Source organism: Chelonia mydas, chromosome 5, assembly GCF_015237465.2.
Source record: "Chelonia mydas isolate rCheMyd1 chromosome 5, rCheMyd1.pri.v2, whole genome shotgun sequence".
In the NCBI taxonomy this organism is placed as follows: domain Eukaryota; kingdom Metazoa; phylum Chordata; order Testudines; family Cheloniidae; genus Chelonia; species Chelonia mydas.
Window position 1 is genome coordinate 4653563 of NC_051245.2, and position 24824 is coordinate 4678386.

At 43.0% G+C, this 24824-nt stretch overlaps 1 protein-coding gene and 1 long non-coding RNA gene across 9 annotated transcripts in view; both read left to right on the forward strand.

The window, feature by feature from the left end:
- FAM219A (family with sequence similarity 219 member A) overlaps positions 1-24824 on the forward strand; it is a 138849-nt gene that overhangs the window by 1328 nt on the left and 112697 nt on the right. The window lies entirely within an intron of this gene.
- The window catches only part of LOC119566598, a 31326-nt gene continuing 12252 nt past the window's right edge, over positions 5751-24824 (forward strand). The window contains exon 1 of the long non-coding RNA XR_005225851.2: positions 5751-8562. This is a non-coding gene — a long non-coding RNA (uncharacterized LOC119566598). The remainder of the gene's footprint in view (positions 8563-24824) is intronic.

Below are 24824 nucleotides of genomic sequence, written 5' to 3' on the forward strand. Positions count from 1 at the left end.
GTGGTTGCTTCAGTGACTGTTTCTTACACAATAGTGGGGATAGTTTTCTTTTCCTTGCCCCTAAATGATCGTACATCCCTATGCTTATATGCTAAAGGCAAAACAAGATTTATTATTTCTTAAAACTTGAATCCGGTGCCTGGATCTTGCATGGATCTTGCTGGGTGCTCTTGTATATTTACCGAATGTAGAGGAGGTGTATTTCTACCTCTGAGCACTTAAATCACAGTAAGGAGCCTTAACGTGATTGTTCTGACTCATAGATTTTACTCAGAGGTGTGACTTCATTTACGTATATTTCTATATCATGGTATAAGGATTCTTTCCTTTAATGACTTAAGTTTTTAAAAATTAAAATGGACTTTTAACATGCTTGAGTGTCGTCTTTGCATTTACCAGCACCGCATGTGTTTAACAGCAGCTGCTGTGTCATCCCTGGAACCAGAAATCCTAGTTATTACATGTACATCTCCTCTTACCCTCCCCCTGTTCAAGAGACTCTGATTATGATATCCTGAAACTAATACTATGTACAGGCATACATTTGGCAGTATTTCACTACTGTTTGACATATTGGGGCAAAGGCACAATTATGTTTAGCAGTGTCTGTCTTCTTTATTTTGACTTAGTTGTATACGCATCTAGAATAAATCCTTTAGTACTTGGAATGATCTGGTCAGATTAAAGTCACTGCTTTTTTAAATGTTTACGTATTCTACAAGCATCCCATTAAGGTGATCAGGATTTTGTGCTTTGGATAGCCTGTCTTGCCACTTTCTTCAGTCAGCCAGTTCCCCTGATACTTTTGTGGATCTTCAGTACAGCAACAGGTAGAGAAACACACCTTAAAAGCAGAAATATGTGATTGTAAAACTGCAAAACTTGGCAGTGGAGCTTTGGGAAGGCCTGGACTAGAGCGGATGTCTTCAAACTTTCATGGCATTGACCACATCTTACTAGACAGATGGCCTTGTGGCATACTTCCCCTTCAAATCAGATATATGCTCCAACTTCCTTCCCAGTTGTGATCATATAACATCCCTGTGCAGGTATCGCAGTTAAATATGTTGAAAAGTAAAAAGAAATAACTTACTGTATTTGTAGCTTTCTTTTAATATGATCAACAAGCTGGAAACAAAGTGTTGGTATGAGGTGAACAACCCATTCTCTGGATGACCATTGGTCAATGGTCTGTCTTGGAAACCTTTAGAGTTAGATGAGCTAATGAATGATATTGGAGACTGACAGGAATGTATCTTAAATAGGATATTTGTATACAACACAGTTCATGCTATGAATCTGCAGATTATGCTCCATATTAAATTTAATGGTCATTCTCTGGGTAAATTTGCATTTAGGCAATTGTTTGCCTGAAGAATCTAGGTACTGTACAAATACACCTTCTTTATCAAAAAACTGCTTTGTTTGCATACAGTGCATTTTTACTGTTTGCATGGTTTATTTCTATAGCTACTGGAAGTGGAAAAGACACTTTAACTCCAAAATTCAGGTGTGATTATGTAAACAAAGACAACTGAAATGATGGCTACAGCATAGGAAGAGATACAAGAGTTTCTGTAGACTGAGGAATACAGGCCACCATGGTTTGATGTTTGCTTAAATGTGTAAAGTAAAACTTGCTAGTGGCTTTGAGTTTCAGAATGGTAGGGAAAGGTGTTTAGCTTGCAGTGACAGTGCCTGGTCTCTCATAAAACAATTCCAAACCTGCCTTTCATTTTGTGAGCCCATCATACAGCCTCATACTGCAGTTGTTTTGATAAGCAAGGCTCATTTGCGATCCTTGCTCTCCAGCTGCACAGTGCAAAACACTTGAATGTGTTTGCCCAGTTTTCTCTGCACCTGGAAAGACTGGTTCTCTCAGACACGAGCACTCTATCTTCCTCTCATTTGTGCCTGTCTCATGTTTACAGGGCTTTTTGTTTTCTTTGCTTAGGGGTGCTTTCTGTGTGTTATGGGTGACCCCCCCCCCCCCCCGGGACCTCAAGGGATCCAGCAATAAATTTCACGTTGATATTAAAGTGGAGACTTGCTAACTAACTGACTCACTGAGAATTCTGATTCCCACTGGCCCAGTATGTGAAAGCCATCTCTGGTATCTAATTGCATGAGATCCCAGTCTGAAATGTTTGAGAAGAGCTGAAAATAACTTCTACAAGTCTCCTTAACAGTAGTTGGTTGTGGACTTATTGACAGGGTTCACTTTAGCACTGAAGATGTTCAATACTAAAATTTTTAGTGGGACAGACTTCTTGTTTAGAGCTAAAGACACCCCACCTTACTTCTGAATAATTTCTTATTGCACCCAGTATGTTACAAGATGATTCAGAAAACATAAATAACTGCCGATGGACTTATTTATTTTTAAATGAAGACGCTTGTACCAGTGTTTGAAAGAACCAGCTTGGGCATCATCAGTGGCAGAGTGAAACTGACAAGGCTGTTCACCTGCACTCCCATCACCTTTTGCTTAGTAGCGAAATTAACAAGTTTGTAAAAACTATTGGCAGTACCAGAGAAACGGTCTAAAATTTAACTGGCTCGAGGTGGGGTGGGAACATGGCTCTAAACGCAGAAGCTGGGATAAAGGTAGAAAAGCAGACTACACACACAGTAGCTAAGAGGTTTTACAGTGATGGGGAATGGATAAACGAGAGCTAATTTCTCCCTTTCGGCACCCAGCTTTGAGGCCAAGAATTTAGCAAGTTTCAAAAATGGATTGTACACTTATGAATATTAAGACTATCCCAAGTAATCATAATTATACATTTTGGAAGGGATGTTAAACAGCATGCTTCAGGGCTTATGCCAACCTCTAACTGTTAGAGGCCAGGATGAGGTCTAGCATGTGGGGCAAATTACTCCACATCTGCCTACTGCAGGGTTTGTGCACCTTCCTCTGAAGCAGCTGCTACTCGTCACTGTCAGAAAAAGGGTACTGGACTACTTGGACCTCAGGTCTGTTCCAGTATGGAGCTGTTCCTAGGCTCGGGGTGGCTTAATATCTTTTGCACTTACTAGCTAGTGACCTGATGTGAGAGAGGGAGCGAGAGCCATAGACTGCACCTTGGTTGGAATCCCAGCAGCTCAGGAACAGACTAGGTTTCTCACCATGGCATTACCCTTGGACACCACTGATGGGCAAGGGCTCCCTTCTGCATTTGAATCAGTCTCCGCCCAGTACATGCCATTAGTTTTGTAATTCCTGGGTTATATTGCCTCTTTCAGAAATGAAGAGACCAGGTGAATGAAGTAATATCTTTTACTGGGCGAACTTCTGTTGGTGAGACAAGCCTTCAAGCTACACAGAGCTCTTCTTCAGGTGATCTGAAGTTCATTCAATAAAAGATATTACTCACCCACCGTGTCTGTCTAATATTCTGGGACTGACATGGCTGCCACACTCTTCAGAAATATTCAGTGTCATGGCAGTGGAAGGTGCTGGCCTACTTAAACAGCCCAGCAGGCTGAAGTGTTCTGCTCAGTCACAGAAGCTGTGGCAGCATTGCAAGCTTCCTCCATGCATCACCCTGATAATGTGTCAGCCCTGACCTGTGACTTAAGTCCACCTAGCCTATATCATCTATGGCTTCTCTGATGAAACTGCTAAAGAGCGAAGCACTTGCGGTGGCTCTGTCATGGGGATATCTGTTCAGTAGGAACTGCACTGAGACTGCCCACTTGCTTTACCTGGAAGCCACAAACTACTGTATGGCAATAACGTTTGGCCGTATCCTGTACCAAATCCAAATTGGTAAAAAGCACCACTTCTTAGTTCCTTGTTTGTTCACTTTCATCTCTTGAAAAACATACAAATAAAACAAGAATCAGATGAGCGTTAGGAACAACTCAGTCCAAGAGAAGGACCTTTAGAAGAGTTTTCCTTCCTCTTGTCAGGAGTGGGGATGAAATCCAAGTAAAGAGAATAACGTTTTATAGTGAAATACCTTCCCTGTACCATCTAATTGTTCACATTTTTGCAGGCTGTTATGTAGAAATAGGTGGGGTGCCACCTGGTTGGTTGGTTGCAGAATTTCATGTGAAAATGAAATAGCAAGGGATGGGTTGTGACCCATACAGCAGTAGATTCTAAGCCAATTCATACCTATGCACTGGTGGATAGTTATTATACACTCATGACCGCACCGAACTCCTAGGATGTTTTCCTTTCTTGATCTGGCAGATAACTGCTCCCCAGGGTTTTTAAATTGGATACGAGGAGGGCTGGCAAGTCAGGGCTTAAAAGCTTTCTAAGTAGGAAGTGATCAATTCTGAAAGACCTGGTTTTTGGCTCATTGTGAACATTAAAATATTTTCTAACGCTATTGACCCTGGTTCTTTTATATGTTTATGGCCATGGAGTATTGCTCACATCCTGAAAGCTTTTCAGAACCTTGAAGTTGCGTATTTTAGCTGAAACAATTGACTTGTAGGGTCTGCATCAAGGTAAAGTATTTTCTCCAAAGGTCTTTCTTTGAGGTATGCTCACTTTCCAGAAGAGAGAATGAAGGCGTAGATGTGGAATGACTTGCCCAAGTTCATACAGTGAGTCAGTAGGAGAGCTGAGAATAGAACACTATCTTCCTGACTCCGAGGTCCACCTGCAAGGCTGCATTACCGCTTTTAAAACCAGGAAGGTACCTTAGAAACCTGCTCCTTGTATCTTCCCTTCAAGCAATTCGCAAGCTGATGCAGAGATTTTTCCCCTCACAGCCCAGATCATGTTGCCCTTCGTTTGCACATCAAATTCAAGCTCTTTGTGCAAACCTTGAATGTGAGAAGAGAACAACTCTGCCCCTTCCTCCTATTGCACTAGCTCTCCTTTCCTCCCCTCCCCCAAATTAAAAACAAAAACAAATGGACCAAGCAAAATATCTGCTGTACATAAACTGCCTTCTGGATCAAATGGGTAGCAAGTCAAGTGGGGGTATCATGCCTCTGGCAGTGACCAATACCTGATGTGAGCATTGAGAACCTTGACGGTAGGAGGGCTGTCTGCCTTTCTGCTCCCTCTTGAAATCCACTGAAAATGTTCCTCTCTACTGTAGAGTTTTTGTCAAACATGCTGATTTCTGGACTTCTGAAAATCATCTCCTTTGAGAGAAGACAGTTACAGTGTATTTGCAGCTCCATCTCTTCAGATTGAGCCACAGAATGGCTGCCACAGTTCTACCTAAAAACTAATTCAACTTAGCTTGACAGTTTATTGGCCTGCGTCTCCAGTCTGATGTGAAATTAGGAGGCAGGTGTAGCATTTAAAGGCTTTTAAAAAAAATGGCTGTTCTTAGAAAGTTGTCTGAAACCTTTCCAGCCAGTGCACACTCCAAAACTGAAGTTGATTCTGAAGCTTAATTATCACCTGTCTGTGGGGCTGTCGTATGCTGTCTCTTGCCCTCTGACTGTCGAGCTTGACAATAGCTGGAACTGTAACTGTTGAGCAGGGACTGAGGGACCGACACGTCCATTTTGTTTTCCTGAAATAACTTCCATTTACACTGAAGGTTTAAAAAAATAATCTGTCTAATTATTGAGCATATAGCTGAGAGGACCAAACCTTGCCCAACCACAGGTTGTGTTGGCAACTTGACGGAAGCTCAAGGGCTGCACCTAATTAATATAAAATGAAATCCGCTCCAGCAGTCCCTGTCTGCTGTGAGCAAGGTGGGGCATTGCCTGCTGGGATCTGTAGTCACTATGGGCAGTTGCTTATTAACAATGAGGGTAGTTGCGGGACTTGTTGCAGAGCAACAGAATTTGGCCCACAGGCTGTACTCTGGCCAGCCCTGTCATAGAATCCCAGAATGAATCCCCATTTAGACTGCCATGCAATCAGATCATGGGGAATCCTCCTCTCCTCTGTTTAGTGTGGAGGAGCGCCATGTGAATTCTGCAGACTCTCTTGACCATGTTTGACCTTATCTACAGATATGCATTTATAAGATGAGAACTGCAGAATACTGTTGCACACCAAGAAAAAGAATTAAGTTTAGAATTCAAGCTAGGTACAGTGGGGAGCAATTAAAATAGGGAAGAGACCGAGAAAGAGAGGTGGACAATGGCCAGTAGTTTTGTTAAGTATAAGCAGATGTGCAAGACGGGATTGTGTGGCAGCATTCTCAGTATTGTCAAGCAAAGACACAAGGAAATGTTAAGGTAGGGGTGCAGAGGAGAGGCCCTAATATTCTAGCAAGCCTGTTTCCCTTCAACAGCCCCCTTTCTCCCTTCCTGTTGTTGCCATATCTCTGTTCTTACAAAATATCTAGCAGTCTCTTCAGACTGTCCTACTTAGAGAGTAACTTACTGTAGGTTTTGATACTATGATATGGGTCTGTTCCTGTTGGATAGTCGGGGAGGAAGGAGAAGACTTCTGACCACCTGTGGTTATAAACACTCCCTTGGTACTTCTCCCAAAACTGGGGATTTGTTCTGATACACTTAACAAAATTTCCTCTTAATGTTGTGCTTTGGAGGCTTTTGGTCTCTACTTCAGAGGTGGCTGCATTTCATTTGCCAGAAGCTGGGAATCGGTGACAGGAGATGGACCACTTGATGTTTTACGTGTTCTGTTCATTCCCTCTGAAGCACCTGGCATTGGCCACTGTTGGAAGACAGGATACTGGGCTAGATGGACCATTGATCTGACCCAGTATGACTGTTTTTATGTCACAACTGTAGCTTGTGATCTTTGTAGATAAGGCACTATGAAGAGTCAGATTTTAAATGGTTCTCCTGGGAGTCTTGTTTACCTCGACCAATCTTTATAATATGCCTTCCCCACTCTAATGCACTCACAACTGAAAGAAACAATCTGTCCCCAGTTCAAACCTCTGCAGAATACTGACTTGTCTGGTTACCTCAGCATCTCGATGCTGATAAGTCTCGTTCACTGTTCGCAGTCATGTCCAGGTCCCTTTCCTGAGAGGTTACAATTAATGTGGAATCCAGCAGTGTGTCTCAATAGTTCAGTCTATTCCTTCCAATATGAGTTACCTCATTTGTCAATTCTGAATTTCATCTATCAAACTGCCCATTCGCTTAACTTTGTTTAGGTCCCTCTGAAGTTTTTCTCAGTCTTTCGTGATCTTGACTAACCAGCGTAACTTTCTCATCTGACACCCTACTTCTGTAAACCCTTTTCCAGATCATTGAGATGTGTATATAATCCATTAATCCTAGTACAGAACCTTGGTGTGCCCCGAGGTTAACCTCTTGTCATGTTGAAAACTGACCAATTGTTCCTGCTCTTCATTTTCGTAGCCAATTTCTATTCCTTGACAGTACTTTATCTTGCCCTGGGATTACTGTTTCTAATAGCTTCTTTTTTTTTTTGAAAATCCAAATATGCTGTCAGCCAGTTCTCTTCTATCCACTGTTTTGTGGGCATGCTTTACAATTCCAGTAGATTAGAGAGAGGTCTTCCTCTACAGAAGGTGCACTAGTTTGCACCTATGATGTGTTGAGATGAATGTTCAATAAAAAGCTAATAACTGAAAACAGAGTTGTATAAAACAATTGTTTACAGTACAAATTGTTTGCTTGTATAATTATGAAGTGACAAATGCAAAAGGTCAGCAGTTTCCTGGTAACGAAATAAAGTTCACTGGTTTGTGATTCCCAGGATCAGCCCAGTGCTCCTTTTAAGACAGGTTTATCACTTTTGGGGAGGTTTGTGGGGGTCCTCTGGTAGAATAGCTGATTTTAGTGAGACTTCATATTTTTTGTTAGCTCAGCACTTCACTTCCTTCAGAACTCTTGGATGTCTGCCAGTTGTTGCTTTTTAAGGCCCTTTGCTCCTGAAGTCAATGGGCTCTGAATCAAGTCCTAACTTATCTTTGCCATTTATACGGAGGGGAGAGGAAGGAGTTGGGTTCAGGTGCAGTACTTTTCTTCTGATCTATTCAGAGATCCCCACCAGCAATTCGAAACTGACATGATTGATGGATTTCACTACTACTGATGGGGTTCTCACTAGTAGCTGTGAAACCGACCAGTCTTCAGAAAGTCCTTTCCAGTATACCAATGATACGTGCAACATTGACTCCCTGCCCTTCTCTCTCTCCGTGAGTCCCCCCCAAAAAACCCCAACCAATAAAAAATTACCCCGAAACAAATTAACATGAGGGGAAAGTACATTAATTAACAAACCCTGAACTCAAACCCTACCCATGCAGAGTTTTTACACCAGAAATGGAGAAGTGCCAGAGACTCCACGAAATACGCTGGGGACCTTGCTACTGCTATAGATTTTTGTGTGGAACGTGCTCAGATACTGTGTTAACAGGTTGCAGAATAAAACCCTAGGAGTCTTTTGCTCTTCTGATTCAGTTCTTGGCAAAACGATGTGTTGCAGCAGAGGCACTGGAAATATTTTTAGATTCAGGAGGACAATACTGCATTGACTTTCATTGGGAAGGTGGGCTTTGCATTCATATGGGGTAGGAACTTGATTTTTTTTTTTTTTTTTTTTTTTTTTTTGAAGTGAAAGACTAAATTCTGCTATACTAGAATATGGTCTCTCAGCTCTCCAGAGAAAGCTCCCTGTGGGTGAGTGGATTTTTCTGTCCTTCACTAAACCTCCTGTTACACATGGCTTTTGTACACCACCTTACACGCTAGAAGTACAAAGAAGTCCTCCCTTCCTGCATTTAGCAATACTTGCTCCCATCCTATGTTACTATGTCTGTCTGTCTTTTCTGCTTCTCATGTAGTATGAATTTGATACAGAAATAGTAACTGGCAGATTTTCAGATGGTGAGCAATCAGTGAGATGAGTACTTATGTTGGTTTATTAGTTCTTATAGATAAACCAAAGGTAGGAAGTCTTTGATTAGGAAGATCATCCTAACATTTTCAGAAATTTATAGGAACAAATATTTGTTGCGGGGATAGATTTTTGTGGGTGTACCTTTTGCCTCCCATCTCCAGGATAGAGGTGTCTGTGGAGAAATAGGAGTTGAAATCATAAGACTGGAAGGGACTTCTAGAGGTCATCTAGTCCAGTCCCCTGCACTCATGGCAGGACTAAGTATTATCTAGCCCAGTACTTCTCAAGCGATCTGATGTGTGGGACCGGCAGTTTTTTTCCAATGTGCGCGCAGGCCGGCAGCCAATGGCTCGCGGACCAGCACCGGTCCATGGACCACCACTTTGAGTAGCACTGATCTAGACCATCCCTGACGGGTGTTTATCCAACCTGCTCTTAAAAATCTCCAATGGTGGCCATTCCACAACCTCCTGAGGCAATTTATTCCAGTGCTTAACCACCCTGACAGGAAGCTTTTCCTAATGTCCAACCTAAACCTCCCTTGCTGCAATTTAAGCCCATTGCTTCTTGTCCTGTCCTCAGAGGCTAACAAAACAATTTTTTCACCATCCTCCTGTTAACAATCTTTTATATACTTAAAAACTGGTATCATGTCCCCTCTCAGTCTTCTCTTCTCCAGACTAAACAAACCCAATTTTTTCAGTCTTCCGTAAAAGGTTATGGTTTTCTAGACCTTTAATCATTTTTGTTGCTCTTCTCTGGACTGTCTCCCATTTGTCCACATCTTTCCTGAAATGTGGCACCCAGAATTGGACACTAGGCCTCAACTGGAGTACAATCAGCCTGGGGAAAAAACTTCTTTTGAATGAAATTCACATTCAGAGTTGGAATTCAGTTATTTAACCAGTTGGTCGGGGTTGTGTATGGTTTCCCCAGACATGCATCTTTCTTGCCTCCAAAACGAATTAATTCAAGACCTCACTCTATTCAAGTCTAATTAATATCTTGAGGATTGAAGCTGTTGTAGGTTGTGAACAGAAGAAGATGCTGTTATTATTTTCCATCTGGAAGGTGAGGGGGTGAAGATGCAAGGGAAAATATTTACGAACCTTGTTTGCGGGAACTGAGTGGCTAAAGCACAGGACTGGGGGTAGAAATTGGCACTTTCTTCTTCTTCCACAGGCTTTCTAGGACCTTGGGTAAATCACTTCAGTCTCTCTGCCTCTAAAATGGGGTTCACATGGCTGTCTCGTGTGGCATTTAAGGCTTAAATATATTGCTTGTAAAGTGATTAGCACAATATAAATATCTAGGTAGTTAAAAATTCACAGTTTTGTGTGGTGAGGGTAATCTACATAAAAACATGCAGGGTAGGCAGGGGTGCTGTGTGCTAACACTTCCTAACTTCTGAGTTCTTTATATAACCTGCCGCCACTTCATATATAAAGCCCATGTGTGACCCAGTCTGTATTCTCTGACTAACCTCGTACAGTGACCACTAAGATATTAATTTGGCAACTAGTAAACCTCTTGCCAGTTTCAGTTGGCCCCCAGTTCTGTGCTCAACCTATTCGAAAGAATCTGGGCTAAAGCAGTTGAAACGGCTTTGGATCAGCTGTTTGAGTTTTCCCTTGACCTTTCCGAAGGAAGGTTTAGGTTGCTTGGCCAGATGCATGCAGTGTGTGCTTCTAAGTTCTGTTGATGTACACTTCTATTTTTTCCTTCTTCTCTAACATCCTGGTGCTTTAAGCTGTGGCCCAGAGACATTTAAAACAGTCCTCACTACTTGTCAATAACTTTTACTTGTCAACACTGTTCCCTCTAAGCTGTGCGTGTGTGCGTGCTCATGCAGATCCTAAACCCCGTGCACACGGCAAAACACCGCGTGCACAAAAATTTATACAAAAGTACAAAAATTTGCACAGAAGAAATTTTTTGCGCACACAGCCTGTCAAAAGTTAGAGGGAACATTGCTTGTCAATTTTCTTTAAAAATAAATAAATAATAATAAAAAAAAGGCCAGGATGGGAGTTGTATTCCTAAATTCTTTGTCTTCCCTCAATATACCTACCCCAAACTGAGCATGTTTGCCCCCACCTCATGGGTGAAACCCTAAGCCCTGGATGTGTGAGCAGGGTGTCGTCATCCAGGGTTCCGGGCACTTGTCTGCAAGTGTCTAGCTCTGCGTTCCTGTAGCTTCCCTCTCTAACTATGGTCTAGGTTAATATGAACAGATTAACCTTTGTCTCTCCAGGGTTCATTCTAATAAATCCAGTAGAGTCTTGTCTTTTCTGAGAATCCTAGCAGAGTGGCAGTTCGTCTTGTGCCTGGCATTCTGTACATGGTGCAAATGGGAGCACAGCTTGTGCATTTCAATGTACTTTGACACTAAAATTAGTTACTGTGCTGGTTCTCATGGTGCCCATGACTGGGTGGGTGTCACCTTCTTTCCCCTGCCTCCAGGAAGAGAGAGACTTGCTTGTGCTTAGTTAGGTGTCATCTCCCTGATACCACTAGTCGATTTAGGCACCCAAACAATCTCTTCAGGGCCCTCGTCTTGCTTTGCAGGTTAACAATAGGTGCATCCCAGTCCTCAAACCCACTTTGAAGCATTCCCCTGCAAAATCCTGATCCTGTCACTGGCTGTTCAGTCATATCAGGTAAACTGTCCCCAAAGGAACAGTGCACACATCCGCTTCTTTCATTCAAGTGAGGATCAGCTCCTATATGACATCACAGCACTGAGCTTTATTTATAATGAAAATAATTATAGGTTTATTATCGAAGATTAAGATTTTAGAGATGAGTAAGGATAATAGGAACAAAAGGTTACATATAAAACCAAAGTATAATATGCTTTCTAGAGATGATACTTAATAGACTAACCATCTGTCTAAACCAGCAGTCTTCAAACTTCATTGCACCGCAACCCCTTCTGACAACAGAAATTACTACACAACCCCAGGACGGGGACCAAAGCCTGAGCCTGCCTGAGTCCCTCCACCCCAGGTTGGGGGGGCGGGGTGGGGGCAAAGTCAAAGCTCAAGCCCCACCACCCTGGGGCAGGGTGGGGGGGCCTGCAACCTGAGCCCTGCCACCCAGGGCTTAAGCTGAAGCCTGGGTCCCACTTCCCAGGGCTGAAGCCCTGGGGCTTCAGCTTCCAGCCATGGTGGTGGGGCTCGGGCTTTGGCTTCAGGGCCGGGTCCCAGTAAGTCTAACACCAGCCCTGGTGACCCCATTAAGACTGGGTCATGGCCCACTTCAGTTTGAGAACCTCTGGTCCAAAAGCATTCTTCTCACCCAAATGTCCTTTCCAGAGCTTCCAGATGGAATAGGTTGGCATCCTGTTTGTAATCACAATGTAATCATACTGCCTGATTATTTCTGAAGGTGCAACATGAGTGTTATTTTGCCGCTACCTTATATTTTCCCCCCCCCAAATTCATTGTTGGTCCCCAGAATCCAGATGACTCCCCTCCCTCCCCCGCTCTTTCTCCAGGGTTTATTCCCTGGTATGTTGACTTTATGTTGATTTCACATCCTCCTGTTCACTTCATTGCAAACAGCTTCCCTGGTGTTGGCTTACCGTGCTTAATTTATACGTGCACCAAGACAGACGGGAATTTGCCTGCAAAACCTGTGTATCAATCCTGTCTTGGATGCGGACTTTGAAACACATTTTAGTACATATACACTACTCCTTAAATAGCATCCGTTCAAACATCTCTCAGTGATTTGAGGATCAGTGTGACATAAGATTTTATAAGAGCCTCACGTGACCCTCTTTGGACATATACTATGAAAGCAGTGTTTTAGGTGGAGTGAGTTGGTCAGGCCCGTCGGGGAAAAAAAGATCAGGGATGGTGTGGGTCCACTGCTGAATGGAGAGGTGAGCTGGTAATGGAAGATGATAGAAAGGCAGAGCTGCTCAATGCCTACTTTGCTTCAGTCTTCTTACAAAAAATAACACGACTGGCAAAGTTACCATAGACGATAAAGGAGAAGGGATGCAGATTGGGATAAGTTAAGTACACATCAGAGATCTTCTGACCAATTTGAATGAATTCAACTCAGTGGGGCCTGATGCTATTCCCCCAAGGGTACTGAAGGAATTAGCTGAAGAAATCTCAGAGCCACTGGCAATAATATTTGCAAACTCATGGACAGCAGGAGAGGTCCTGGAAAACTGGAGAAGGGCTAACGTATGACTCATCTGTAAAAAGGAGGAGCCAGGGAGCTATAGACCAGTCAGCCTGACTTTGATACCTGGGAAGCTACTAGAGCAATGCATAAAACATTCAACTTGCGAACACCTGGATGCTGAAGGGGTAATCACTAGCAGCCAGCATGTATTTACGAAGAGCAAATCATGCCAAACCTGCTTGATTTCCTTCGTTGACAGGATAACTAGCTTGGTGGATGGGGGAATGCAGTGGGCATAACATGCCTGGCCTTCAGCAAGGCTTTTGACGCAGTCGCACGTGACATTCTGATCAGTTAGCTGGAGAAATGAGGGCTCGGCGGAACTACCATTAAATGGATACATAACTAGCTAAATAACTGCAAGCAAAGAGTAACAACTAGTGGAATGTCAGATTGGCAGGAGGTCTCAAGTGGGGCTTCACAGGGATCTGTCGTGGGTCTAATGTTAAACATCTTTATTAATGACCTGGATGTAGGTATAGATAGCAGACTAGTCAAATTTGCAGATGACGTGGGGGCGGGGGGTTGCCAGTACTTTGGAGGATAGAGCTAAAATTCAGAGGGATCTTGAAAAATTCAAGAACTGGACTACAGCCGACAAAATAAAATTCAACAAAGACAAATGTAGGGAAGAAAAACCAATGCACAAATACAGAAAAAACAAATGAACAAATACAGAATGGGGTATAACTGGCTTGGCAGCAGCACTGCTGAGAAAGGATCTGGGAGTTGTGGTGGATCATAATCTCAACATGAGTCAGTAATGTGATGCTGTTGCAAAAAAACCAAATGCAATTTTAGGTTGTATTAACAGAGGCATAGAATGCAAGTCATGGGAGGTGATAGTACCACACTACTCAGCACTGGTTAGGCCTCAGCTAGCATACTGTGTCCAGTTTTGGTCACCAATATATAGAAAGGAGGTAGGGAAACTGGAAGGGATCCAGAGGCAAGCAACAGAGATGATCAAAGGGGTGGAAGGCAAGCCATATGAGCAAAGGCTGAAGGAACTAAGCATGTTTTGTTCGGAAAAGAGAAAATTAAGGGAGGACATGATAGCGGTCTTCAAATACTTGAAAGGCTGCTATAAAAAAGATGGAGAAAAGTTGTTCTCTCTTGCCACAGAGGGCAGGACAAGAGGGAATGGGTTCAAACTACAGCATAGCAGATTTAATCTAAAATCTCAGGATAAACTTCCTGACTGTAAGAACAGTGGAACAGACTGCCTAGGGAGGTTGTGGAAACTTCTTCACTGGAGGCTTTCAGAAGGAGACTGGATAGCCATCTGTTTTGGATGGTTTAGACACAACAAATCCTGCATCTTGGCAGCGGGTTAGACTAGATGACCCTTGTGGTCCCTTCTAACCCTGTGATTCTGTGAGTTACTGTTTTCCAGCTGGCATTGCGGAGTTCTTAGGGTTACAGTTACATACTCGTTAGATCCTGGCTGGTTTATTTGTACGTTCCAGCAGAGAACATGATCATTGTTTCCTGCCCCAGGTCAGTATAAACTTCTGTAATGTCATGCACTGTATTGTCATGGTGAGAGCAAGTAGCTTGATCACTGGCTTCTTAACAGCTTGCTGCAGACTTTGGAAGAGCCTATGGGATGGACATGGTTACTTTTCTGTTGGCCTCTACTAGTCCTTGTGTCCTAACAAATTGTGATTTTTTTTTTTTACTGTCAGTCAGCTGCTTGTGAATTAGGTCCCTTTCTTGTCCCTAAGACATCAGCAAGTGTATTAAATGATTGTCATGATGGCGCTCTCCATCTTCCATATCTGCAGGACTCTTAATGCCACTTTAGAGGGGCACTTATTCCTGCACACACCTGCTGTGCATGCTAATTTTCTCAGAGTGAAAAAGTGTGAACTTTCCTATGTGCCATTTTATTTTCCCCTCTCCCAGCTGAATGAAATGAGCTGGGTCATGAGAAGCATGTTGGTACTTGGTGAAATGTTATGGTCTTGTCTACACTTAAAGGGTTTGCCTGTAGAGCTGTACCAGCAAACCTCCTAGTGGAAATGGAGCTTTATACTGGCAAAAGATCATATAGCCATTATAGCTTGCCATTATAGCTTGAACCAGCTCCCAGAATAGAAATACTATCTCAGCAAAAGGATTTTTTGCAAGTAGAACTGTTTACACTAGAGCTCTTGTCCATGTGAGGTGCAATTTCTATGGGTCTTAGGAGGTTGAGTAGCCTTCACCTCTGAAGCTTTGGTGATCTACATCTCCTTGTCAAATGTGTAATATTCCCACAGCTTTCCTCTGTGCAGTTCTGAGCACTGATCATCATCTTGCTCACTTCTGGCCACACTTTTCCCTTTCTCTCTCTACTATATCTTGAGTGTCTAGTTAAATCTCATTCCTTGGAACACCCGAGGCCACCACCACTTCAGTTGCAAGATTAGCCCGGACTGTGTTTTGCTTGGACACTAGCTTATCTCAACAAAAGAGTTCACAGGATGCTTTAGTCTTTTCCAAACTAAGTGCATTTTACTCATTGCTTCAATGCAATTTGTATCCTACAGATGTGGTTTTCAGGGCCGTTACTACCTGGTCTCAGTCATGAATTGCCATGACTGCAGCTATATTGGTTTCCAGGACTGAAATACCCTTTTTGTCATATGTGGCTGGAACACTGGGGTCTGGAAACTTATCCATCTCAAAATTCACCCATTGTCACCGCTAAATTAGTCTAATCTGTCGTCTTTTTGTTTAGCTTTTTATCCTCACTGTTTCTTCTGCCTCTAAAGCCAGTTATTACAGGAACCAGGGCTTTTGGAATTTGTGCATTTCCACAGGCATTTCTCTGGAATCCGTGTTTAGAGATCACATTTGCATTTTGGTCAGCTAGACTGTCTCGATAGCTTTCACAATGCATTAGAAGAGCTGAAGACTCATTTGCATCCAATGCATGCTAATGAGCAAGACCTGTAGCTGCTAAAAAGTCTATAAAGGACACCAGAAGATCTGGTTGATCACGAATTATTTTTTTGCAAATATCCTTCAGAACTTGACCAAGATTGGAACTTGAAATCCTACTACAAGAACAAGTAGAATGGTTGGTTGTGGCAAAGTGTCACACTCCACTGAACTTCTGAAAAACTTGCTGTATTGTGAAGTCCCATACCGTGGGTTAACTCTTGAACTTGAGGCTTTTGCATTTATAGTTCAAAGCAAACTGTGGTCTATGGCTCATTAGTGCTTTGCAGAGTTCTTGCTGGTGGTCCTGAGAGATGGAAGATCACAGGGTGACTTCTCATTTTCACCTGCTTCTATGGATACCTGAACTCTTCAGTGAAAATACTTTCCACATGTTGCTTTCCATGGAAGCAGTTGCTTTGAATTACAGAAATTAGGGCAATGAAGGGACCTCTGAGAATCTGAGACAGTCCATGCTGTGAAAGTAAACCTCTGGTCTAAAGAAATTACTTAGGGGATGGGAGAGTGCTTGATTTGGAATACCAGTCTGTCTGTGACTTGAATAGGCACAGAACTTCTCCCTTTCTGCAGAAGAAAGGGAGTTTTTGCATACTCCAAAGGGAATTACATTGAGCTTCTGGGAATGAGCTTGTTATAAGAATTTCACATTGAGTGTCTAGAATCTGAGACTTTTTAACTAAGTTTGAAAAAAGGAAGTTTCAGAGAACAGTGAACTAAGGATTAGTGTCTGATTTTTTGTTTGTTTGTTTGTTTTTTGTTTTTTTTTTGTTTTCCCTCTTCCAGACTTGCTAAGCACCTATAACTCGAGTTGAAGCCAATGGGAATTGCAAATGCTCTGTCTGATTTTTCAGGAGTGCTAAGTCTGTAGAACTTACGACTTGATAAATGCATGGGGGTTGTGTAGGGTTCATAAATTGACAAAAGGAAGGCATATAACGATGCATTTTAGCAAGCAAATGGCTTTTGTCAGCTGCTGAGCAGTCTGGATGTGAAATGGAAGTAAAATGCCAGCAGAGCCAGAGAGAATCAGGAGCTGTGGGTTCTATTCCCAGCTCTGTAATGAACACATTAGACTAGTCACGACCGTCTATATTGTAAACTCTCTGGAGCAGGTGACTGTCTGCTGTGGGTTTCACAATGCCTCATATACTGGGGCCCCAATCCTGACTGAGGTGTCTAGGCACTACATTATTAAAACCCCAATCCTCTTTGGTTAAATGTAAACGAGAATCCTTAATTTTGTAACAAGCACAACCGGTGTGATATCTAGGCCCTAAGTAAACTGAGTCGCCTACATTGCAGGAAAAGGGTTAGATTTAAAAATGTCATTGGAATTAGTTTTTTTTAAAAAACATGATCAATTCTTCTCAGGATAGTCTTTTGTAAAAACAAGTTTTACTAATCCCAAACTCTGGATGTCAGTTACATTGAGTCGTCATCTTTAAATTCTCATCTAGAAGGAAACTTTTATTGTTAGCATAATGCAAGTGGTTGTAGGTTATTCTCCTACGTTCAGTAGAAGTGTTCACTGTTAAAATTCCCAAACCTCTGAAATTATCCAAACAAATATCTGGCAAAAGATTTATCATGGGGTCACGCTCCCTGTAAAGCACAAAGGTCCTGTCACATCTCCTTAATCAGTTCATGTGTTATGTATTTAATCCAGGTGTTTCACCCTTCATTTTGTCTTTATAAGCATATGCAGTATTGTGTTTTTCAACGTCTTTGAAAGTGCTATACAAACACTGAGTTCTGTTCTGTTGATTCCTAATCTGAAGCCTTTTTAGTGTCACTTTTTCTTAAACAAGAACTTGTAAGCAGACACAGATTACCTAGGTCTGGTTTTTCCCCCTTGTGAATAACTTAGGGTAGAGTTAGATGGTTTAGGTCAGGGGTTCTCGACCTTTCTTCTTTCTGAAGATTCTCCTCTTCTCTCCCCCCCCCCCCCCCCCATCCTCCCCGCTATAAAAACTCCTTGGTCTACCTGTGCCACAACAACTGGTTTTCTGCATATAAAAGCCAGGACCAGTGTTAGGGGGGAGCAGGGCAGTTGCCTGGGGCCTCATGCCACAGTGGGCATCGCGAAGCTAAGTTGCTCAGGCTTCGGCTTCAGCCCCATGCGGTGGGGCTTGGGTTTTTTGCCCTGGGTCTCAGCAAGTCTGATGCCAGCCCTGCATGGCGGACCCCCTGAAACCTGCTCGTGCCCCCCCCCCCCCAGGAGCCCTACACCTCCGGTTGAGAACGACTGGTTTAGGCCATTGGCACTCCCTGTTTGTAACTAGTCTGATAGAAACAGCCAGTAATTCCCTGTCATATTAATGGGTTTTGAATATATATAAAGTCCCCTAGTAGGTTCTGTTGCAATTCGTTCCAGTGGTGATAAGCCTTTCATGATGACATGCAAAGAAGCTAGGCAGCCATGATTGTACAGTCCTATTAAGCACTCGTCTAAGCATGACCTTCTGAAGCGTTACACCCTTTCCAGGGTGTTGTTTCCTTGCTTTTGGGGTTGTCTTGCTTTGTATTGGTTTTTTCAGACACTGATGAATTTCCCCTTAGTAGGTATGGAAATTGCATTCCAGGCTCTAATTTTAACTGAAATATAATGAATCCTTTTTATTTTTCAAGGCTTAAAAGGGTGCATTGCTTTCATTATGCTAGCATAGTAATGCTGTTCTCCCTGGGTCATTACTGGGACATCCGTTCTTTTCTTTAATTCAGTTGATTGGTCACTGGTAATTATCTTAAACAGCCATTGCCCCATCTGGTAAATCTTACCAAATGTACTGGGTTTTATCAGAAATCTCATTTTAAAGTAACTGCAGTAGCCCCTTCCTGCATTTTCTCATGGCTGAGTGATTAGCAAGCTATGGCTGTGTAGAGCAGAGGTCCCCAAACTCTGGGGAGCCTCCCACTACGGGGGTGCGGAGGAATTTTTGGTGGGGGTGGAGCCACGGCAGGGCCTGGGCAGCCTCCACAGGGAGCAGGACAGGAGCGCCACCCAACCCAGCTCTGCCTCTGGCTGCAGCCTTGCCCTTGGTCTTGTCCCCCGACTACCGCCCGGTCGCAGCTTCCACCCCCAGCCTCAGCCCCCAGGTGCGGCTCTGCACCCAGCCCCAGTCTCTTCCCCCAGCTGCGGCTCCGCTCCTGGCCCCGCTCCCAGCCTCGGCCTCTGGCTGCGGCCCCGGCCTCTGTCCCCTCCCCCCTGTCTGCGCCCCACCCCACTTCCCCGAAGTCATGGCCCCGCTCCCGGCCCTGGCTCCTGGGGGAGGTGGTTGGGGAGTGGACAGGGATAAGGGAGGCATGACCCTGAAAAGTGTGGGGACCGCTGGTATAGAGGCTTTTTACTGTCTATCTCGGCCTGTTGCTCAGTGATACAGATGCTTCTGTGGCACATTGTAATGTCACATACTTCATTGTGGTGATATTGAATATAATTATGGAGTCTATTTAGCATTGAAATCCCCCCCAAATATTCCCCCAAACTTCAAGATTAGTACTGTATGTACAGAAGTGTTTGTCCAGATTGTCCGTCTGCAGATGGCATGGTGCCGCTGGCTCGTCAAGATCACGGTCTCAGTTTTTTTCAAAGCTGGCTGTTAGCTAGCTTGCAAATAAAGTCTTTGGCTGTTGAGCACCCACTGCCTTCAAAGAGCACCCTGAGCTTCTGCCACTGCTACAGTGTGTTGTATGGAAACACTGTTTAAAGCTTAGCTCGGCCCTAGATGAAGCAACATGCTGGACCATGGACTAGAGATCCAGTCATGATGGATGCACTAAGTGATAGAACCTGTTCAAGTTAGAAGCCAGTTTTATAGGGGAGAAATGAGGTTTGTGCCCTTATTCACTATTTTATCTTGTAAAGAACTGAAAGGTTTTAAATTACTTGTTTTACTTACACTTTGGCACTTTTTTGACTTTGTTAATGGAGCATTCCTCGGAGAGCAGAACTTGGAGGACTTTTTCAGCCCTTAATAGGAAGGGTGACTGAATCTTTTCTCTGCTCGCTCCTTCAAAATGTTTGGCAGAAGTTGAAGTAGGGTAGGTGTTAAGAGCATTTCAACTCCCTGATTTAAAATCTCCTCTTTCGGTTGTTCAGGTTTCAGTTCCTTGACATCCGATGTCATCCTTATTGTTTCTCCAGTTGTCTGTTTTTGTCCAGAGTTCTCTTAGTAAAGCAAGATCTGAACTATTAGTGCAAAGCAAGAAGAAAAAAGTAAGGAATAAACAACTCAGGCTGCCTTTATATATAAAGGCCACAAACCCAGTTTTTTTTCTGTACAGGTCACCTTTTAAGTTTTCAGACTTTTTTTGCAAAACTGCTTTTTGTATAACTTGAAACTTAATTCTGTTTTTTTGTCTTGAAAAACAGAATTTTCGTTGCTGATGTTTACCAGGTCATTCAACCATTCTGCCTAAGTATGTCTGTGGCTCCTGTCTGATTCAGGATAATGTTTGTGTGCAGATATCTTGGTAATGCTTCAGGTTAATGGGAAAGGGAATATGGCAAAAGGACTGACAGACAACTGGGATCTAGTAAAATTATTTAATGCCTGCTGAAGAGTGGCAAGTGGCTCTGTAAGTCGTTTTTTTTCAGGTTGACCAAGCAAGATGAAGTCTGCCAGCTGTGTCTAATGGATGCTTGTGCTTAACGTCTCCTTACTTGAATCTCTGCTTTGTTGAAGCCCACCTTGGGAGTGGACTTGGAAATGACTGAAACTTCATCTAGTGCCAGGGTGCTGAGTGACAACTGTGGACCATAATGTGCTAATTCTAAGTCAAGACAGTCTTCTCTTTCTGTACAGAGGTGTGGTCACTGTGGACTAGTATGCAAGTGACTTACTTTGACATGAGGAGTGAGGCCACTTGGAACAAGATGCAGCAATGCTTGCTGGCACTATACATCTGTGGGTTACACCTCCATATCTGGCCAGGCAGATAATCATGGTTTTCAAATAACCTATATCAGGATCCCCCTACTCTGCCTTTGCAGGCAGATGAAGACTTGTATGAGCTGTCTGTATGTACTCGCTGACTGGAGGAACCACACACTGGAAAAGGCCATACTTCTGGGTCATTGTAGATAAGAGGTTTAGCTGTGATCTCGTAACAGTGCTGAACAATAAGTGAACTGTCACAGACAGGCATGTCTCTGAACTGAGGAGCTTCCAATCAAAGAATAAGCGAAGTTGTCCATATAGTGGTGATCCTTCTTGGGATAGGAGGGTTTTTAGACGCCTTCCTGAAAGGAACAGGAAGGAGCTTGGCAAACACTTCAGCTGGGAAATTGTTCTGGGCAAATAGCAGGTGACATAAAAGGAATGAAAGAGACTAGGGAGAGCAGATGATGTGTGGAGAGAGTTTTAAAGGTGAGGAGGGTGAATTTGAACTTAAAGCAGATTTGGGAAAGTAAAGCGGGGAGGGGGAGAAGGAAGATCTGATCAGAAAGACTGGAAAGGAAAGGTGGATGCAGTTCTTGCAATATTGTGTACCTGAAGCGTGACTCTTGGTTTAGGATACACACCTGACTTGTCACCACTGGTTTAATTAACGTAGTTGCAGAATTTCTTCAGGGACTCTGTCAACGTACTCTCCAGAGACCTCTGTGCTCACACACGCTATCGTAGACTGTGTTGCCTCTAAGTGCTAAGTATAATTAAGAGTCAGTGCAGGGGGATTAACAGTTTTGAATCTGCAAAACACCATGACAGGTATTTGGGCCTCATCAAGAGAGGCATCACAGTCCTTGAGTTTCCTGTTCAATTTTGTTGCAGAGCTTTGAAAGGAGATCCACACTACTGCCAACACTCTGTCCTGGGCACTTTATATAGCTGCTAGCTGAAATGAGCATGGAGAGGTAGTATTGAAGTCTAGCTTTGATTTTGGCCAACTTGGGTAACAAGTTCTCTGATTTCATTGCTGCTTAGCCCCAAAATTCTTTCCTTTCAAAAGATGAAATCCTTGCAAATTAAAACATTTTCAATAGAAATTCAAATATCTGTGGGGGCAGGAGGAAGAAGCAAGGATGCAGTCTTTCTTGCTTAAAATGCTAAGCTTTGTAAAGTGCTTTGAGATCTATGAAGGAGAAGTGTGGGATAAGTGTAAAGTATTATGGTATCATTTATTTTGCTGCAGTGGGGTGAGGAGAGGCTGAGGTTTCACTCTGAGATCCCCAGAGATGGATTTAAATCTGACTTTATTTGAAAATATTGTGGCCTTGTTATGACTCTGCCTGGAGTATAAAAGTGGTTGTGCAATTAAAATAAATCTGCAGCTTTATGTATCTGGGTCTCTTACCTTGTCAGATCTCTCTAGCTAAGCAGGGTGAAACTGGGCTAAGATGTCACCAGGGAAAACCCAGTTGCTGTAGAGATGGGTTCGGTTGCTGCAGTTTAAGATTCAGAGTAACATTCTTTATTCTGAACCGCTACTGAACTAATCCCCTAGTTCTGATGCTGCCGGTTCCATCTTTTGGATGTGACAACCATAGAATCATAGAAATGTAGGACTGGCAGGGACCTCAAAAAGTCAAGTCCAACCCTCTGCGCTGTGACAGCGCCAAGTAAACCTAGACCATCCCTAACAGGCATTTGTCCAACTTGTTCCTAAAAGCTTGTGATGATGGGGACTCCATGACCTCACTTGGAAGCCTATTCCAGAGCTTAACAACCTTTATATTTAGAAAGTTTTTCCTAGTATCTAACCCAAATCTCCCTTGTTGCAGATTAAGCTAATTACTTCTTGTCCTACCTTCAGTGGACATGGAGAACAGTTGATCACTATCCTGTGTATAACAGCATTGGAAGACTGTTACCAGGTTCCCCATCCGTCCTCTTTTCTCAAGACTAAACATGCCCAGTTGTTGGGTTTTTTTTTTAACCTTTCTTCATAGGTCAGGTTTTCTAAATCTTTGATCATTTTTACAGCTGTCCTGTGGAGACTCTTCAGTTCACCTCTTTCCTTAAGCGTGGTGTCCAGATTTGGACACAGTATTTCAGCAGTAGCCTCAACAGTGCTGAGTAGAGAGGGACAGTTATCTCCTATGTCTGTGTTACAACACTTTTTTTTTTTTTTTTTTTTGCATTCCAGAATCATTAGCCATTTCTGTAACTGCATCATATTATTGATTCATATTCAGTTTGTGGTCCACTATAACCCCTTGCTCCTTTTCAGCAGTACTACCAACTATACAGTTAGTCCCCATTTTGTAGTTGTGCATTTGATTTTCCTTTCTAAGTGAAGTACTTTGCACGTGTCTTTATTGAATTTCATCTTGTCAAATTCAGACCAATTCTTAAATTTGTCAAGGTCATCTTGAATTTTAAGATACCCTCCAAAGTGTTTGCAATCCTTCCCACCTTGGTGTCATCTGCAAAAGCATACTCTCCACTGCATTATCCAAGTCATTAATGAAAATATTGAATAGTACTGGACCCAGGACTGGCCCTGTGGGACCTCACTAGATATGCCCTCCCAATTTGACAGCAAACAATTGATACCTACCCTTTGATTATGGTCTTCCAAACAATTGTGCACCCAGTTTATAACAATTTAATCTGGATCACACTTCCCTAGTTTGCTTATGAGAATGTCATGTGGACATTGTGTCAAAAGCCTTCCTGAAACCAAATATCATGCCTACTGCTTCCCCGCATCCACTAGGTCAGGAACGCTATCAAAGAAAGAAGAACAAATCATGCCATACCAACTTAATTTAACAAATCTGTGCTGACTATTCCTTTTAACTCTATTCTCCACGTGCTTACAAATGGATTGTTTAATCATATGCCCCAATATCTCTCCAGGCATTGAAGTTAGGCTGACTGGTCTATAATTCCCTGAGTCCTCCTTGTTCGCCTTTTTGAAGATAGGTACTATGTTTTGCCTTTCTCCAGTCCTCTGGGACCTCTGCCGTCTTCCAGGAGTTCTCAAAGATCTCAAACCATGGTTGATGTCTTACAATTTTTAGATTTCAGAGTGGCAGCCATGTTAGTCTGTATCAGCAGAAAGAACGAGGAGTACTTGTGGCACCTTAGAGACTAATACATTTATTTGAGCATAAGCTTTCATGGGCTAAAGCCCAGTTTTTAAAGGTCCCGTGATGCTTTTCACAAGAAAAATTGTTAACCTGGTTTCTTGACCAAACAGCAGTGTGTTACCGCCACTTTGACTGTAGGTCTGGTTATACCTATACTGCTCTGTAGTGCTGCAGTGCTTTCCCAGTTACTGTGTTCCACTCCAGAGGTGATTTGCGCTTCCCTGCTGGGTGACAATTACTACCTATAGTTGTGTGCTTGTAGTTGCTGCAGCACCGGAGGTCCCAATCAGGAGCATGGTCGCTTTGTGTTAGATGGCATCTCAAGTCCCTTGAGATCTTTCTGGGGGAAGGGCACTATGGAAATGCAGGATATTATCACAACCTGTCCTGACTGCTCCAGATTGTAGTGATCACCTTGAAAATACTTGGCATCTCTTTCCTCCTATTAATAGTAAATGGTTTCAGGTGTGGGGTCATAAAACTGTGTGGTTGGGACATCTGTCTATCTCTTGGGACTTCTAGACTGGTTTGTTACCACAGCAAGGTTCTGCTTGCTTGTTTGAGTGTTTGTCATCATATTTGGAGTCCTTAGACTTATCCTCCCTTGCACCCGCCAAGGAACCATTTTAGTTACTCTGCTTCCTAAGGAGCAAGACTGACAGGTCTCCCTTTGGTGTTGATACCACCCTGATTAGCTAGAGGGGTCACTGTTGAGTGATGCAGGTCACTTTCTTCCCCTGTCTTCAGGGGAGAGCAAGAGACTGAGACAAAAAGTCAAACATGAATCTTCTGTGTTCTTGCAGGGCACGGCTGATAGGTTTGAGGGACACCCAGCCAGTGTTTCTTGAGATC